Genomic DNA, 17006 nt, shown 5'->3' with positions numbered 1-17006 from the left:
ATGATCCGCCCACCTCGGCCTCCCCAAGTGCTGGGATTACAGCATGAGCCACCGAGCCTGGCCTCTGTCTTTTTTCAAGGAGGGTCTGTATATGGATGGTGTGCAGGGACGCCGTCTTCCGACGATGTCGGGAAGGGGAAAAGAGGAACCTGTGTCAGAATCGGTCCTTGTCCCGTGGAGGCAGGCAGCGAGGATGAAGGGGAAGACCAGGGACTTCTCTCCACAGCTGCAGACACTGGTCCAAGGCGCAGGGTGCCAGCCCCAGTGGTGGGTGGCTCAGTGAGTTGGTGCCAGGTAGCCATGCGTGGTGGCCCATGGTGAGCGTCACTGGGGGAGGAGGTGGACCTGGAGGGAAGCCGGCAGCAGCAGTGTGTGGGTCTCTCCCAGGTGCACCTTCCCCAGGGCCAGGTGTATAGAGTGAAGTCACCTCTTCCCAGTGGCCCTAATGAGGGGGCCTGGAGCCTGGTGCCTGCTGCGAACATACAGGCTGCCCGAGCACGACTTCTGTGAATGGTGAGTTCTCATGAGATCTGGTTGTTTAAAAGTGTGTGGCACCTTCTCTCCCTCTCTTGCTCAGGCTTTCACCATGTGACATGCCTGTTCCCCCTTCACTCTCCACCATGATTATAGATTTCCTGAGGCCTCCCTAGAAGCCTAGCAGATGCCAGCAAAAGCTACTTGTACGGTCTGCAAAATGACGAGCCAATTAAAGCCCTTTTCTTTATAAATTACCCAGTCTTGGGTATTTCTTTATCCAATGCAAGAAGACCCTAATACACACACACACACACACACACACACACACACACACACGTACACATACACCTCTTATGGGAATACGGTGAATCTGATAAAGAAGGGTACAAATGCCAGAAGTTGATCTCCAAGACACAGGGGACAGGGTGGTCAAGAGAAAGTGCAGAGCCGGGCATGGTGGCTCACGCCTATAATCCCAACACTTTTTGAGGCAGGAAGATCACTTGAGACCAGGAGTTCAAGACCAGTCTGGGCAATAGAGCAACACCCCATCTCTACAAAAAAATTAAAATAAAATAAAAGCCAAGCATGGTGATGCACACCTACAGTCCCAGCTACTCAAAAGGCTGAGGCAGGAGGATCATTTGAGCCGAGGACTTGGAGGCTATGATAATGCCACTGCATTCCAGCCTGGGTGACTGAGCAAAACCTTGTCTCTTAATAAAAAATAAAAATAAAAACGGGGAAAGTGGAGGGAGCCAGGAGGCTAGACGTTAAGCCCTGCTGCTTATGTTTTTATGCCTCAATTTCTTCACCTGTAAAATGGGGATAATAATTGAATCTACATCACAGAGTTCATATGAGAATTGAATAAATTAAAAATAGTAAGCACTCAACAGAAGCGTTACCTATCACTAAAATTCAACACAAATTTAAGGTAAAAGCAAGAAGACAAGGGGAAAAGAGGGGGGACCACAGGCTGCCAGCAGCAACAAGCACTGACTCTGCTAAGCCAGGGTTCAGAAAACTTTCTCTGCAAAGGGCCAGATGGTAAACATTTTAGGCCTTCCTGGCCATAAGGTCTGTGTCACAAGCACTCAACTCCACCACTGGAGCATGAAACGAGCCACGGGCAATACGTACAAGAATGGGTGTGGCTACATTCCAATAAAATTTTACTCATGGATGCTGACATTTGAATTTCATATAACTTTCCCATATCACAAAGCATTATTCTTCTTAGGATATTTTCCCCAACCTTTTTTTTTATTATTTTTATTTTATTTTATTGAGACGGAGGCTCTCTCTGTCACCCAGGCTGGAGTGCAGTGGCGTGATCTCAGCTCACTGCAACCTCCGCCTCCCGGGTCCAAGCAATTCTCCTGCCTCAGTCTCCCGAGTAGCTGGGATTACAGGTGCCTTCCACCACACCCAGCTAATTTTAGTATTTTTAATAGAGACAGCGTTTTGCCATGTGGGCCAGGCTGGTCTGGAACTCCTGACCCCAGGTGATCTGCCTGCCTCAGCCTCCCAAAATGCTAGGATTACAGGCGTAAGCCACCGCCCCCAGGCTCCCCAACCATTTAAAACCATAAAGTCTATTCTTAGCCTAAGTAACGAAACAAGGCAGTGGTCGGCTGAGTTGCTGAGCCACGTGCTACACACCAGGCACACACAGGCTGCCCAACTACATTTATATTCATATGAACAGACTGGTCAGCGAGACAATCAGAGTCCCATGCATGGGACACTGCCATTTAATCTCTTATTTTCGATCTCCAGAGAGAGAAAGATTTTAACCAATATTTGATGAACTGTCTAAACTACTTAGTGAGAACAAGCTTCAATTTATCTATCTTAGCCCTGGTATTTTTCTATATAAATCAATTCCTAAAGTACATATTTATAACTATAAACTCAAGCCTCCACTCCGGAGTTTTGGGCTCTTCATTCTGCACTCCACCACACATTATGTCCAACATGACAAATTTATTTCATTACATTCAGTAATCAGGAATATTTCCAGTGGTGGGAAGAAGCCTTGGAACATATCACTTTTCAGTATGGATTCCTCATTTTAAAGATATACTTTTAAAAAATCTATCAGAGGAATTTTTTAGAAAGCACAAATACTTTCTTAAGCAAGAATGAGAAATGAGAGATGTTTGGAGAATTTATATTCATTCATTCCTCAGTACCCACTTTGTGGATGCAGTATTATGGGCATAATGTTTTCAGTTTTGATTAAATAATTAATGATGTAAAAACAAGGTATTATTTAAATTCTCTTCAATCACCGGAAGAACAGAACCTCAGGACTCCAACTTGCTTGTTTTTCTCTATTCTCTAAAGCAATTTGAGAATCTCACTAATGGACAAGTTGTAAAACTTCTGTATTACTGTTATCAAAAATGACAAGTGATTTGCCAGTATACACGTTCACTTCACTATCGTACCCTTTAAGATAGTATCTTCCGCCGGGCGCGGTGGCTCACGCCTGTAATCCCAGCACTTTGGGAGGCCGAGGCGGGCGGATCACGAGGTCAGGAGATCGAGACCATCCTGGCTAACATGGTGAAACCCCGTCTCTACTAAAAATGCAAAAAATTAGCCGGGCGAGGCGGCGGGCGCCTGTAGTCCCAGCTACTCGGGAGGCTGAGGCAGGAGAATGGCGTGAACCCGGGAGGCGGAGCTTGCAGTGAGCCGAGATCGCGCCATTGCACTCCAGCCTGGGCAACTAAGCGAGACTCTGTCTCAAAAAAAAAAAAAAAAAAAAAAAAGATAGTATCTTCCAATTTAAACTTGATCTTGGCTTTGCCTTTTCCTATGTATTGAAATTACATTAGCTCTTCTCATCAGCATCCCCTTAGAAGTAAGAAGTAATAATGCAGGAGCACCTGTGCAATCACAGATGTTTCGAGCAGGAAGAAGGCCACCAGACAAGATTCCAGGAGGTGAAACATCGTATCAGCCCAGAAGACAGCCATGATCCATGGGACCAAAGACTGACAGTTTTTAATCAAAACTTCATTATGGTTCTTGAAAAGTAAAGTCTGAAAACAAAAACAAACCACCTTGTATAAATATATTGTATATTTTGCCATTTGATCAAGCCCAGAGCTTTTTAAATGAACCTATGCCAGGAAACACTGATGGTCACCCATTAAAAACAACTTTTTAATTGCATGCTGCTGAATTCTAATACATTCCAAATGGAGGCTTCTCGTTCTCCTTTCTTCATGCTGAAAGTGATGACTAGCTTTTCCAGGATCAAAACCAGACTAGCATCCAAAGATTCCTAGTCAGACCTGGGCACTCACATCAAAGGGACTTGTCTGGCCTTCTACCAGCCACGCCCCTTCTTAAAGGGGCAAGGATTCCCGGGCAGACAAGCAGATACCTTTCTAGAAGATACCAGGGCACCTTGGACCCAATGTCCACATCCAGGCCCTCTAGGGGCTCTTTCTTAGTTCTGACCTCCCAAGGTAGTGGACGATACTACATGTGCACTCATAGGCCCAAGGGCAGCTCTTGGTGGGGATCTTAGAGGAGGCTTCTTTGTATACGCTGTTGTGTCCACAAAACCTTTCATGGTCCAAGATGGAGCCAGGGATGGAAGGATAAGGAAGGGTCATGGCTGGGGCCGGCTTTCCCCTACCTTACGATCCCACATGGTATTCTAAGGAGTCTGACCATTATAACTCTGAATCTAGCTTTCCAAGTCATTATGAAAGTCTAGCTGGGCACGGTGGCTCACCCCTGTAATCCTAGCACTTTGGGAGGCTGAGGCGGGCGGATCACAAGGTCAGGAGATCGAGACCACGGTGAAACCCCGTCTCTACTAAAAAAATACAAAAAATTAGCCGGGCACTGTGGTGGGCGCCTGTGGTCCCAGCTACTCGGGAGGCTGAGGCAGGAGAATGGCATAAACCCGGGAGGCGGAGCTTGCAGTAAGCCAAGATCGCCCCACTGCACTCCAGCCTGGGGGACAGAGCGAGACTCCATCTCAACAACAACAACAAAAAAAACAAAGTCTAGGCCGGGCACAGTGGCTCACCCCTGTAATCCTAGCACTTTGCGAGGCCGAGGTAGGTGGATCACCTGAGGTCAGGAGTTCGAGACCAGCCTGGCCAACATGGCAAAACCGTGGCTCTACTAAAAATACAAAAATTAGCTGGGCATGGTGGCAGGCGCCTATAATCCCAGCTACTCAAGAGGCTGAGGTAGAAGAATCGCTTGAATCCAGGAGGTGGAGGTTGCAGTGAGCTAAGACTGCACCACAGCACTCCAGCCTGGGTGATAGAGCAACACTCTGTCTAAAACAACAACAAATAAATAAATAAACGAACAATGGAAAGTCTACTTGTCAAGGTAGGAGAATACATTTTATTTTACAATTTGTTAGCTTGACTTACAACAACTTTTATATATCCAGACAAAGGTTATATGCGCCTTCATTTGTATTCTTGCCCATAGGCCTGCTTTCTTCCACCAAAAAGAGATCATGAATGTCTTTTTTTTTTTTTTTAATTAAAAGCTGCTAGATATATAAAAAGAGTACCTGATTTAGGAAGGTTCGACTTACAGTTTTTGACTTTACAATGGCACAAAAGCAATAAGCATTCAGCAGAAATCATACTTTAAGTACCCATACACCCATGCTGTTTTTCACTTTCAGTACAGTACTTAATACATTACATGAGATACTCAACACTTTGTTATAAAACAGGCTTTGTGTTAGATAATTCTGCCTAACTGTAGGCTAATGTAAGCGTTTGAGCACATTTAAGGTAGGCTAGGCTAAGCTAGGATGTTCGGTAAATTAAGTGTATTAAATGTATTTTCACCTTAAGGTATTTTCAACTTACAATGGGTTTCCTGAGTCGTAGCCTCATTGTAAACTGATGAGCATCTGTACTCTCATTCTCAGAAGCCATGAAAAGATGTTATTTTTAGGTTGATTTGGTATTGTCTGCCTTGCTAAAAAGCTGAAAATGAGGCTGGGTGCAGCGGCTCACACCTGTAATCCCAGCACTCTGGGAGGCTAAGGCAGGCGGATCACCTGAGGTCGGGAGTTTGAGACCAGCCTGACCAACATGGTGAAACCCCGTCTCTAGTAAAAATTACAAAATTAGCCAGGCGTGGTGGCAGGCGCCTGTAATCCCGGCTACTCAGGAGGCTGAGGCAGGAGAATTGCTTGAACCCGGGAGGTGAAGGTTATGGTGAGCTGAGATGGCACCACTGCACTCCAGCCTGGGCAACAAGAGTGAAACTCTGTCTCCAAAAAAAAAAAAAAAAGTGCTGAAAATGATCTTCAATACCTGATATAGTGTAGACATTTGTCTCCTCCAAATCCCATATTGAAATGTGACCTCCAATATTGGAGGTGGGACCTGGTAGCAGGCGTTCTGGTCATGGGGGCAGATCCCTCATGAATGGCTTGGTGCCACGCTTGCAGTCATGAGTGAGTTCTTGCTCTATTAGTTCAAGCACGAGTGGGTTGTTTAAGAGAGACTGGCACCTCCTACACTCTCTCTTGTTCTTTCTCACCATGTGACATGCTTGCTCCCCCTTCATCTTCTGCCATGAGTAAAAGCTTCTTGCGGCCTCACAGAAGCCAGGCAGATACTGGTGCCTTGCTTATACAGAACCATGAGTCAAATAAACCTCTCTTCTGGTTTTTTTTTTTTTTTTGAGACTGAGTCTCACTCTGTCACCCGGCTATAGTGTAGTGGTACGATCTCAGCTCACGGAAACTTGCACCTCTTGGGCTCAAGAGAGTCTCCTGCCTCAGCCTCCCGAGTAGCTGGGTCTACAGGTGCCCGCCACAATGTCTGGCTAATTTTTGTATTTTTACTTAGGACAGGCTATCACCATGTTGGCCAGGCTGGTCTCAAACTCCTGACCTCAAGTGATTCGCCTGCTTTGGCCTCCCAAAGTGCTGGGATTACAGGCATGAGCTACTGTGCCCGGCCCTCTCTTTATAAATTACCGAGCCTCAGGTATTGCTTTATAGCGTTGAAAAATGGATTAACACAGTACTTTGCCAGAATTCTTAAAAATGAAAAATGAGCCGGGCGCGGTGGCTCAAGCCTGTAATCCCAGCACTTTGGGAGGCCGAGACGGGCGGATCACGAGGTCAGGAGATCGAGACCATCCTGGCTAACACGGTGAAACCCCGTCTCTACTAAAAAATACAAAAAACTAGCCGGGCGCAGTGGCGGGCGCCTGTAGTCCCAACTACTCGGGAGGCTGAGGCAGGAGAATGGCGTGAACCCAGGAGGCGGAGCTTGCAGTGAGCTGAGATCCGGCCACTGCACTCCAGCCTGGGCGGCAGAGCGAGACTCCGTCTCAAAAAAAAAAAAAAAAAAATGAAAAATGAAATGCAACAGGCTGTCCACTGACGTCCACTTCTGAGGCTGCTTTTGAGCCATTACTATTCCATGAGCTCAACACCACCCTGTCCTCCCCAGCAGCATCCTCTACCTCTGCACCCAGAACATGCCCAAGAGACACGAAGGCTCCCAGAGGTGAATGCAGTCATATTGTGCCTTATAAAACCTGTGTGTGTCCTAACTGCTGGATTCCACATGAATGTCGGGAATCCCCTCCACCACCACTGAGAACCATGGCTAAAGTATATCTGAATTTTTTTAAGAGAAGAATTTCAGTACCTCCTTGGACTTCATTTGTTTGTGAGGACTTTTAACTTAGCCATTTTCTAAAGCTGAGAGTGTTTGTTTGAATGTGGAGTATCATAAAACGTCACTTAAGAAGTGGTTTTCATAGAAACAGAACCAGCACTTGGAACGCCCTAAGTCTTTCCTGACCTTACCACTGACTGTTACACTATATAATAACCATATGGCCTGCATTTCCAGGAGAGTTCCGATTTCATGTACCTTATTACATTAAATTAATAAATAGACTCATACTGATTCTTAAAGATTTTCTTCTTTTTTAATATTTTCCAAATGTTATATAATAAAGCACATGTTTTTTCATAATCAGAAACAAATAAAACTCATTTATATATTATGTAAATATACATTTATATTTATATTGTGTGTATACAAAAACCCGCATGTGAATGCTTATAGCAATTTTATTCATAATTGCTAAAACTCAGAAGCAGCCACAATGTCCTTCAGTAGGTGAAGGGATAATCAATGGTATATCACACAAAGGAATATTATCTGGCACTAAGAAAAAATGAGCTAGCAAGCCACAGAAAAATATGGAAGAACCCTGGATACATATTACTAAGTGAAAGAGGCCCATCTGAAAAAGCTACACACTGTACGACTCTAACTACATGACATCCTGGAAAAGGTAAAACGATAGAGACAGTAACAAGAGCAGTGGTTGCCAGGGGTGGGGGAAAGGAGGGATGAACAGGCAGAGCACAAAAGATTTTTAGAGCAGTGAAACCAATTTTGTGGGATACTATGTGGTGAACACACGTCATTATACATTTGTCCAACTGCACAGAAGGTACAACAGCAAGAGTGAAGCCCAGTGTAAACTATGAACTCTGGGTGGTGATGACAGTTGAACATTGGTTTGCTGTTTGTAAAAAATGCACCAGTCTGGGGCAGGATGTTATGGTGTGGGAGGTGGACCGGGAGTGAGGGAGGAAGGGGTGTATGGGAACTCTCTGTGCTTTCGACCCAATTTGGCTGGCCACCTAAAACTGCTCTAAAAATGAAAATCTACTCATTCTCTCTCTCTCTCTCTCTCTCTCTCTCTCTCACACACACACACACACACACACACACACACACACACACACTGCCAGAGGAGCCAGAGCAAACACACAGGGCTCATGTTTATGGCCACTTGCCTGACAGCAGTGGGCAACCATTCTCTCCACCTCCTTGCCCACAGCCTTGCTTTCTTCTTCCATGGTATGAAGCGATTCTAGTTGCTACCCACGAACTAGTAAGTGGGGCCGGGCATGATGGTTCACACCTGTAATCCCAGCACTTTGGGAGGCCAAGGTCATTTGAGGTCAGAAGTTCAAGAACAGCCTCGACAACACAGTGAAACCCCCGTATCTACCAAAAATACAAACATTAGCCAGACATGGTGGTGCGTGCCTATAGTCCCAGCTACTCTGTGGCTGTGGCACCAGAATTGCTTGAGCCCAGGAGGCAGAGGTTGCAGTGAGCTGAGATTGCGCCACTGCACTCCAGCCTGGGCAACAGAGTGAGACTCTGTCTCAAAAAAAAAAAAAAAAGAAGAGGTGGAGGAGAACAAAACTAGTAAGTAGAGCTCTCTGGAGATGTCACTATGTCTCAGGGAGCTACTTCTAGAGAAGTGACAAATGGCCCCATACACAGATCACTGCTTGCCTCCAGAGAGAAGCAGTCCACTGGGGACACGGTGCCGCTGCAGCCATGTGACAGTAAGGACAGCTTTTGCCACCAGAGCAGCAGAGAAAATTGGACAAGAGGGGCCCTCGGAGGCCGAGGTCATCCAAACACAGCCAATCACCAGATACGCCACAGAGGTGAAGAGGAGGGCCAACCTTGCATTTTCTACCACAAGAGAATGTATTGTTCTCTCCAACTGAGAAAGCAGATTGTGTTACACTTCTCCACATAAATGAACTTACACAGAGGGCATGGGGGTAGTAAAAGGTGCTAGACAAGAGAATAAATATTGACTAAAACATCTATCTTGGGGAGGGAACACATGCGTTCCCCCTGGCTGTCAGGTGAAAATTTTTGCTTTATAAATTGGGGAGGTTACTAAAAGGACGTGAGATGCATGGAATTCATGAACAGCTATCTGTGAAAAATCTATCCTAATTAGGAAACAACATGTACATGCCTGAAACAGCAGGCCAGCAGGGAGGGCCAGAACAGAAAGAAAATAAGGAGCGAAAACAAAATAAGGCATGTCTAGCAAATGGGTGCATCATTCTCCCTCTAGATTTAAAATTCAACAGGAACATGGCTTTTTTCCTCCGTAATGGCTGTGACATTGATTGGGATATAAGCTAATGGAGGTCCCCAGAGTGCTAAACTAAATTAGAGGAAGTCCTATAATTACAGCTGGCAGTTAATTATTATATGATGGGAATTGTAATCAAAGTAACAGATACACTATTATTTTCCATCTTCTCTGCAAAACACATCTAACAAAGTCTCTTAAGAGTACAGGGGCTTGTTTTGTGGTTCAACTTATGCCGATTCCTACTGCGCAAAATCCACACAAGAACCTCGTTCTTGCAGGTGACTTGGGCTGTGACCTCCGTGCCTGCCCCATTCCTGCCTTTCCCACACATGCCTCCTGCCAATCTTCAACGCATTCGCAGGTCCCTCTGCCTGGAACGTTCTTTCTCTGGATTTCCATGGGGTCTCTCCCTCCATGCAGATCTCAGGATCACACCTCCTGGGAGAAAGATCCCCAGACCACCCTGTCTAAAACAGACACCCACCACCCTCTCCATGTCTATTCTCCTACCTGCCCCACTGTAGCTCCCGAAACACTGTCTGGCTCTCAGTTGGTCCTCAATAAATACAAAAAAAAAAAATATATATATATATATATAATGTTTAATATGATATAATATAAAATATTATATAATATTAATTACATTAGCAATTATAACAATCACATATTATATTTAATAATATTAATATAAAACTAAATATTGGGCCAGGTGCAGTGGCTTACGCCTGTAATCCCAGCGCTTTGGGCGGCCAAGGTGGGTGGATCACTTGAAGTCAGGAGCTCGAGAACAGCCTGGTCAACATGGTGAAATCCCGCCTCTACTAAAAATACAAAAATTAGCTGGGCCTGATGGCAGACGCCTGTAATCCCAGCTACTCAGGAGGCTGAGACAGGAGAATCACTTGAACCTGGGGTGGAGGTTGCAGTGAGCTGACATGGCACCACTGCACTCCAGGCTGGTGGAAAGAAACCAAAGCAAAAGGACCTGGGATCGCTGTGGTATCATTGTATTTAAGTGAACAACATTCTAGCAAGACCTATATTCAGACCAGCCTAGAAGTGATAAGGTCTGCGTTCAGTTTAGCTGCAGATCTTCAGATGCAACATCAAAGAGGTAATGAAAGGGAATTGAGATTTTCGAGGTATCTTTTATATACTAAGCACTATGTTTGGCTCTGAAGAGGTATGATCTCTTAACAAAGAACCATCATGCCCCATTTATAAGTGTCATTTTATAAACAGCAAAAACTGAGGCAGAGAAGTTGGCCAAAGTCACACATACAGCAAGTGCCAAATTCCCATACAGATCTTTTTGCATCCAAAAGCTCTGCTAAGGGTCCATGTTTCAAATAGCTTCCTTCCTCTCTTCCTTCTCTCCTCCTCTTTTCCTCCCATTTTAATTCCTTTGGAAAAAAACTCACAAAGTAGAAACCAATATACAAACATCTTGATACCTGCCACCCAAAATGAACATTTCTAATTTAAATAATGACAATCACATTGACCAAATCAGCTCTTGGTTTAAGTTTCCCAATATCCCCGCACCAGAAATGAGATAACAGGACAAAGAGTTGGTGAAACCTCATTCAAATTACAATTTATGGCCACCCTTCCTGGCTTGGTGCCAACGCGTTATGATCCAAATCTGTTAGGGGGAGTCTTCCCAGTCAAAGGCAGCTCTGTGTCAAACAAACCTCTCTATACAGAAAGAAACCCTTTCATTCCATTCCAGAAGTCAGAATGTGAAGATGCCGGGCTGCCTTCTGCCAGGGCAGAAGGAAAGACATGGAAAACGGGAAAATGAGAAGGGGCAGAGGCAACAGGTCTCACACTAACCATTTACAGGAACAAAGGAACTGCAGAATTCTTCCCTGTTACCTTGTAGAATGGATGAACCATGGAATACCTGATAAACTTCTAAGCAAGCTTCAGCCTGCCCCTGTGTAGATTTGCACAGACTCCAAGCACCTCCGACTGCCATGGGATGAACATGGACCAATGTGTTGGCTTCCCTTTGACCTCCCCTCTACAACCCCCTCCCAACCTCCCCTCTGCACCAGCAGAATGGGACCCAGGGGCACAGGAAGTGCCTAATCTCTGCAAGCAAATGTCAATCTTCAGGGCAAAAAAAAAAAAAAAAAAAAAAGGCTTTGTTCTTTAGAACCAGAGTTGAAACTAGGTTGAAATGACCACATAAATTCACTAACGAATTCACAAAGGAAGCACCTGTTCTCAGAAAGGCGTGGAAAATTGTAAAACAATCTGTCTTTTTATGCCATCCTTCTGAATGAAGAACTATGGATGAACTGGGCCTGGGGGAGACCTGGTCAGTTTTCCCACACAGTGGTAATGGTTTGTGTTACTGAAGAAAATGTCAAAATTTTTTTCTTAAATAAACCACAAAAAATGAAAAATTTTACTCCACTAAAAACTTTAGTTTAGTGGAGTAAACTAAACTTTACTCCACTAAAAACTTTACTCCACTAAAAATGAAAAATAGCCTTGGGACGTAGCCCACATCTTTTCTATTCTCCCATCACACTTCAAATTATCTAAACACCTGATCAAGCGCATAAAGAAATGGTGGCTGTGCTATCGTTGCAAAATTCCCACTTCAGGCAGAACTCTGCCATCCTCATAGCACAGTACACAGTTCCCAGGCAGGAAAATTCTGTGTGCTCCCTCAGTAGAGGAGAAAAATTATAACCAATTACAATACCAAGGGCATTAGCCACTCTGATAAATATCTAAGCAGGCTTCAGTTTGTGCCTGGGCAGATATGGAGAACTATTTAGTGTGATATGAGAATACAGAGTTGATCATTTATCTTGTGAAACTGAAGAAGAAAGAGAAATGTAAACGTCAGCATCTCTTATCACCCAGGCTCTGTCTCTTCTCAAACAATTAAAAATAGACTTTGGGATGGGCCCGGTGGCTCACGCCTGTAATCCCAGCACTTTGGGAGGCCAAGGCTGGCAGCTCACTTGAGGCCAGAAGTTCAAGACCAGCTTAGCCAACGTGGAGAAACCCCATCTCTACTAAAAATACAAAATAAATAGATAAATAAAATAAAATAAAATTAGCGTTTTCCAGAAACTAAAAAGAAACAGCAAAGCCAAAATTAATTCCACAAGGCAGAATTGGTTGCTTTACTCATTTATACTATGTATAATAAAGAATAATAAATTTCTATTATTATAAATCTTACTTTGACATTTTAGATATAACATTAATGCCCCCTGAGATATACTAAAATTTGTCTATAAAGCAAGGAAATTATTTTTTTTTAATATTGGCTTGGATAAGTTCTCTCTTTAAAACTTATACCAGAGTATCCTTAAATACTTCGTGCCATTTTAAACTGATTTTGATTTAAGATATATTACAATCTATTAAAGTTTTAAAAATAATAAATTAACGTTTAGGTCAACTAAATTAAATAATTATATACAATATATTATTGCTTTAAATCCCAAGGCAAAGAAAGGAAATTGCTTCTTCTAGCTAACAGATGAATTGTATGCATCCACCGTGGGGGGAAATGCTTCCTTCATCTAAGAGAGCTTGCCCCGAAAGTTTCTATTGCTCACAGCAAACGTTGCAAAATGTGAACGTTTTTAAAATGGATGATTTGTATCTTGAGATCTATGTTATAGCCCAAGAGATGAGTAAACCATAGCTGTTACAAAGAGGTGTTATCTGAAAGTTTCCAAGCTTAAATTCAATATGACATTTAGGATTATTAAAACCCATGAAGATTTTTTACTTTGAGTTGATACAAGCGAAATGAGTGGCCCCCTGCACAAACAGGCACGCCTTTCCCTGGATCTTCAAAGCCAATATTTCAGCTCATAAATGTCTCTCACAAGTGTTCTTTATTCCCCTAACTCAAATAAAGCTAACTTCACGTTTGCCTTGGAAAACAGACCTTTTTCAAAGAATGTTGACACTTTCATTGATTTCTAAGGCACACACATACACTCACTCACACATCCTGATTTTGCTAAGTCAGAGAAGCCTGACTGTCAGCTATATATGGTCCTATCTACCAAAAAAAAAAAAAACAAAAAACAAAAAAACAAAACAAAAAAAAAATCACAAACCAATAAAAAAAGCTAAACTAAAATTTTAAAGAATTGGAAGGAAATAAAAGGCGAAATATAAGGACATCACTCTTTCTTTTTTTTGTTTATCTTTTCTTTTTTTGAGACAGAGTCTCCCTCTGAAACCTGGGCTGGAGTGCAGTGGCGTGATCTTCGCTCACTGCAAGCTCCACTCCCTGGGTTCAAGCAATTCTCCTACCTCAGCCTCCTGAGTAGCTAGGACTACAGGCACTTGCCACCATGCCCAGCAAATTACTTTTGTATTTTTAGTAGAGATGGGATTTCACCACATTAGCCAAGCTGGTCTCAAACTCCTGACCTCAGGTGATCTGCCCGCCTCAGCTACCCAAAGTGCTGGGACAGCAGGCATGAGCCACCATGCCCGGTCAGACACCATATTTTTTGATTTATAAATTAGAGCGGTGGCAGCATATGCTGGAATATACACTCTGGGAGAGCAGTATCTTTGTGGATTTTGTGCACTCCTATATCCCAACTGCCTAGTAAAGTGCCTTTGAGTAGATTTCAGCTCATGGAATCCTCTCAACGACATTATGAGACAGGTACTATACCTACCCTGTTTTACAGCTAAGAAACTGAAATTCAAAGAACTTCGTTACCAAAGTGACACCGCTGGTTAAGGGGGCATAGAAGCCTTTAAGTCCTGCCCAGTCCTCTTCTCTGTCTTTACCATTTGGTTACTGTATTCCTGTCATCCAATGACTTCAACACACATCAGAAGTCCTTGACGATTTTTAAAGTGGAATCCCGGCTGGGCGTAGTGGGTCATGCCTGTAATCCCAGCACTTTGGGAGGCCGAGGCGGGCGGATCACCTGAGGTCGGCAGTTCAAGACCAGCCTGACCAACATGGAGAAACCCCGTCTCTACTAAAAAGACAAAAATTAGCCAGGCATTGTGGCAGGCTCCTGTAATCCCAGCTACTCAGGAGGCTAAGGCAGGAGAATCGCTTGAACCCGGGAGGCAGAGGTTGCGGTGAGCCGAGATCGCGCCTTTGCACTCCAGCCTGGGCAACAAGAGCAAAACTCCATCACGAAATAAATAAATACATAAATAACATAAAGAAATAAAGTGGAATCACTGCAGGGTGAGTCTGCATTTTTTAAGTCAAAGTTAGGAACTCAAAAAGTAAACAAGTGCATATGAAAAGATAAATTCATATGCACTAATTTAATCCAAAAGCATGAATGAAAGTATTTTTTAAACTAAATATTCATTGGTGATGTCATGTATCCAATGACCTCTGTCCCTAGTCAGTATTAGTAACCAGCTCTTCCATCAGCTACAGATAGACCCCAGCACTTCTGTACTTCTTCCTCATTCTACTGTCTAGACCTGAAATTTTAACTGGGAAAAGCTGGAAGCTAACGCAAGGCAGGAAAAAATGGGCCCTGCCCTGCTAATGTAGCCTAGAGCTGAATATAAACAATAGTAAACTGTTCCTTTATTGGGATACGGCAGCCATGTCAATCATTGCTTCCCAACAACCCCGCTTTTTGGACAGCCCGCCTGGGCAAGTCTGAGATCACCCATCACACATGCACCCTTGCATCCCAGCAGAAGCTAGGTGAATACATGACTCGGTATTGGCTAAACAGACTCTCACTTAAAAATCTGGAATTAAGATTGGGCTCACACCTGTAATCCCAGCACTATGAGAGGCCAAGGCGGGGGGATCACGAGGTCAGGAGATCGAGACCATCCTGGCTAACACAGTGAAACCCCGTCTCTACCAAAAACACACAAAAAAATTAGCCGGGCGTGGTGGCGGGCACCTGTAGTCCCAGCTACTCGGGAGGCTGAGGCAGGAGAATGACGTGAACCCAGGAGGCGGAGCTTGCAGTGAACTAAGATCGTGCCACTGCACTCCAGCCTGGGTGACAGAGCTAGACTGCGTCTCAAAAAGAAAAAGTGACTAAAAAATGTATCTTTCTGTACGTCTCCAAGAAGACAGGGGCTCACAGCACCACGGCTGATGTGCAGGGCTCATAATCACAGACCATTGCCAACATCCCTGAAATGCCAAATCACAAAAGGCAGCATGACTCAGAAGAATTTGAATTATCCCAAGGTTAACAGTTAAGTATAAAGATTATATACTTTTTTTTTTTTTTTTTTAAGACAGAGTCTCACTCTGTCACCCAGGCTGGAGTGCAGTGGTGCGATCTCGGGTCACTGCAACCTCCGCCTCTCGGGTTCAAGCGATTCTCCTGCCTCAGCCTCCTGAGTAGCTGGGACTACAGGCGCCCGCCACCACACCTGGCTAATTTTTTGTATTTTTAGTAGAGACGCGGTTTCACTGTATTAGCCAGGATGGTCTTGATCTCTTGGCCTCATGATCTGCCTGACTCAGCCTCCCAAAGTGCTGGGATTACAGGCATGAGCCACCGCGCCCAGCCGATGACATACTTTTTTAAGAAAAAAATCCATAGTACAGAGAAAACAAAAACAACTCCCCACTGCTTTTTTTGAAGAAAATCTACCAAGCTCTTAGGTTGTTTTTCTGCTATTCAGGTAGCACTACAGAACAAGGCCAGTCTGACTCATGATAGCTCAAAATTACAAAATAATCTAGTATGGATTCAGCCTTACTGGTTTCAAATACACATAACATATAAACAGATGCCCAGATAAATACATAAAGAAGTGAAGCTAGAATAAGGAAGAGTCTAAAAATTGCTGGGGGCTAGAAAATAGAGAGATCCCTTCTGCTCGATGCATCTTGCTTGATACTGGGAGAAAGGAGGAGGAGAAAAGTCAAAAAATGAATTAGACAGTCCCTGCCCTCAAAGACTTCCTAGTCTAGCTGAGAAGACAGTCACCCTCACAAATAGCTCAAATCCAGGGCAGATAGTGACAGAGGCTAATTGGAAGTCTCAGCAAAGCGTGATGGGATCACAGAGGCAGGAGCAATTAATCAAAGGCAAGCCAGGCAGGCGACACTTGGCCGCAACTCACGCAGGGCTGTCATTATAAAAGGAAATCCACTCTAACAGTTATCATGAAATTGTATCCATGATCTTTAAGTCCTATCAGTCCATACCTTTTATCTGACTAATAGAAATCCCAACCTTTTCCAGGAAAAACAACATTTGTTTATCATTCCCTCCACGAGCTCTTAAGATGACACGATGACCTTGAATTATCCTTTTATCTTTAGAAAATATCCTCCCTCTGAAAAGGCAACAAAAAAGTGAAGATAATATCCCCAAAGAGTTCAAGACCATAAATGAAAATAACCAAATTGCTTGGTCTCTACGCCGTAACTGAGCTGCTGGACTTCACATTCCACTCAACTGTTTGCCATGGTAGTAACACTTTAGCAAACGGAGCTATGCTAAAAAACCATGCTGTAAAACATTTATTACAGTCTTACTCAGAGGTTCTGTCCCTCATCAAAAAACACTGGTCAAATTCTACACTAAGTCCTATTTTAAAGCGGGGGA

At 43.8% G+C, this 17006-nt stretch overlaps 2 protein-coding genes across 30 annotated transcripts in view; one reads left to right on the top strand and one right to left on the bottom strand.

Annotated features, from left to right (window-relative positions):
• SOD1 (superoxide dismutase 1) overlaps positions 1-17006 on the top strand; it is a 1049346-nt gene that overhangs the window by 765384 nt on the left and 266956 nt on the right. The window contains exon 1 of one of the 25 annotated variants that reach the window (XM_050786076.1): positions 9101-9110. The exons of the other annotated variants lie outside the window; for them this stretch is intronic. The gene's annotated coding sequence lies outside the window, so the exon portion shown is untranslated. Of the gene's footprint in view, positions 1-9100; positions 9111-17006 lie in introns of those variants that run through there. 25 annotated transcript variants of the gene reach the window in all.
• The window catches only part of TIAM1 (TIAM Rac1 associated GEF 1), a 1375699-nt gene that overhangs the window by 1202995 nt on the left and 155698 nt on the right, over positions 1-17006 (bottom strand). The window lies entirely within an intron of this gene.

This window comes from Macaca thibetana, chromosome 3 (genome assembly GCF_024542745.1).
Source record: "Macaca thibetana thibetana isolate TM-01 chromosome 3, ASM2454274v1, whole genome shotgun sequence".
Classification (NCBI taxonomy): domain Eukaryota; kingdom Metazoa; phylum Chordata; class Mammalia; order Primates; family Cercopithecidae; genus Macaca; species Macaca thibetana.
This window is presented reverse-complemented; position numbering and strand designations above follow the sequence as displayed.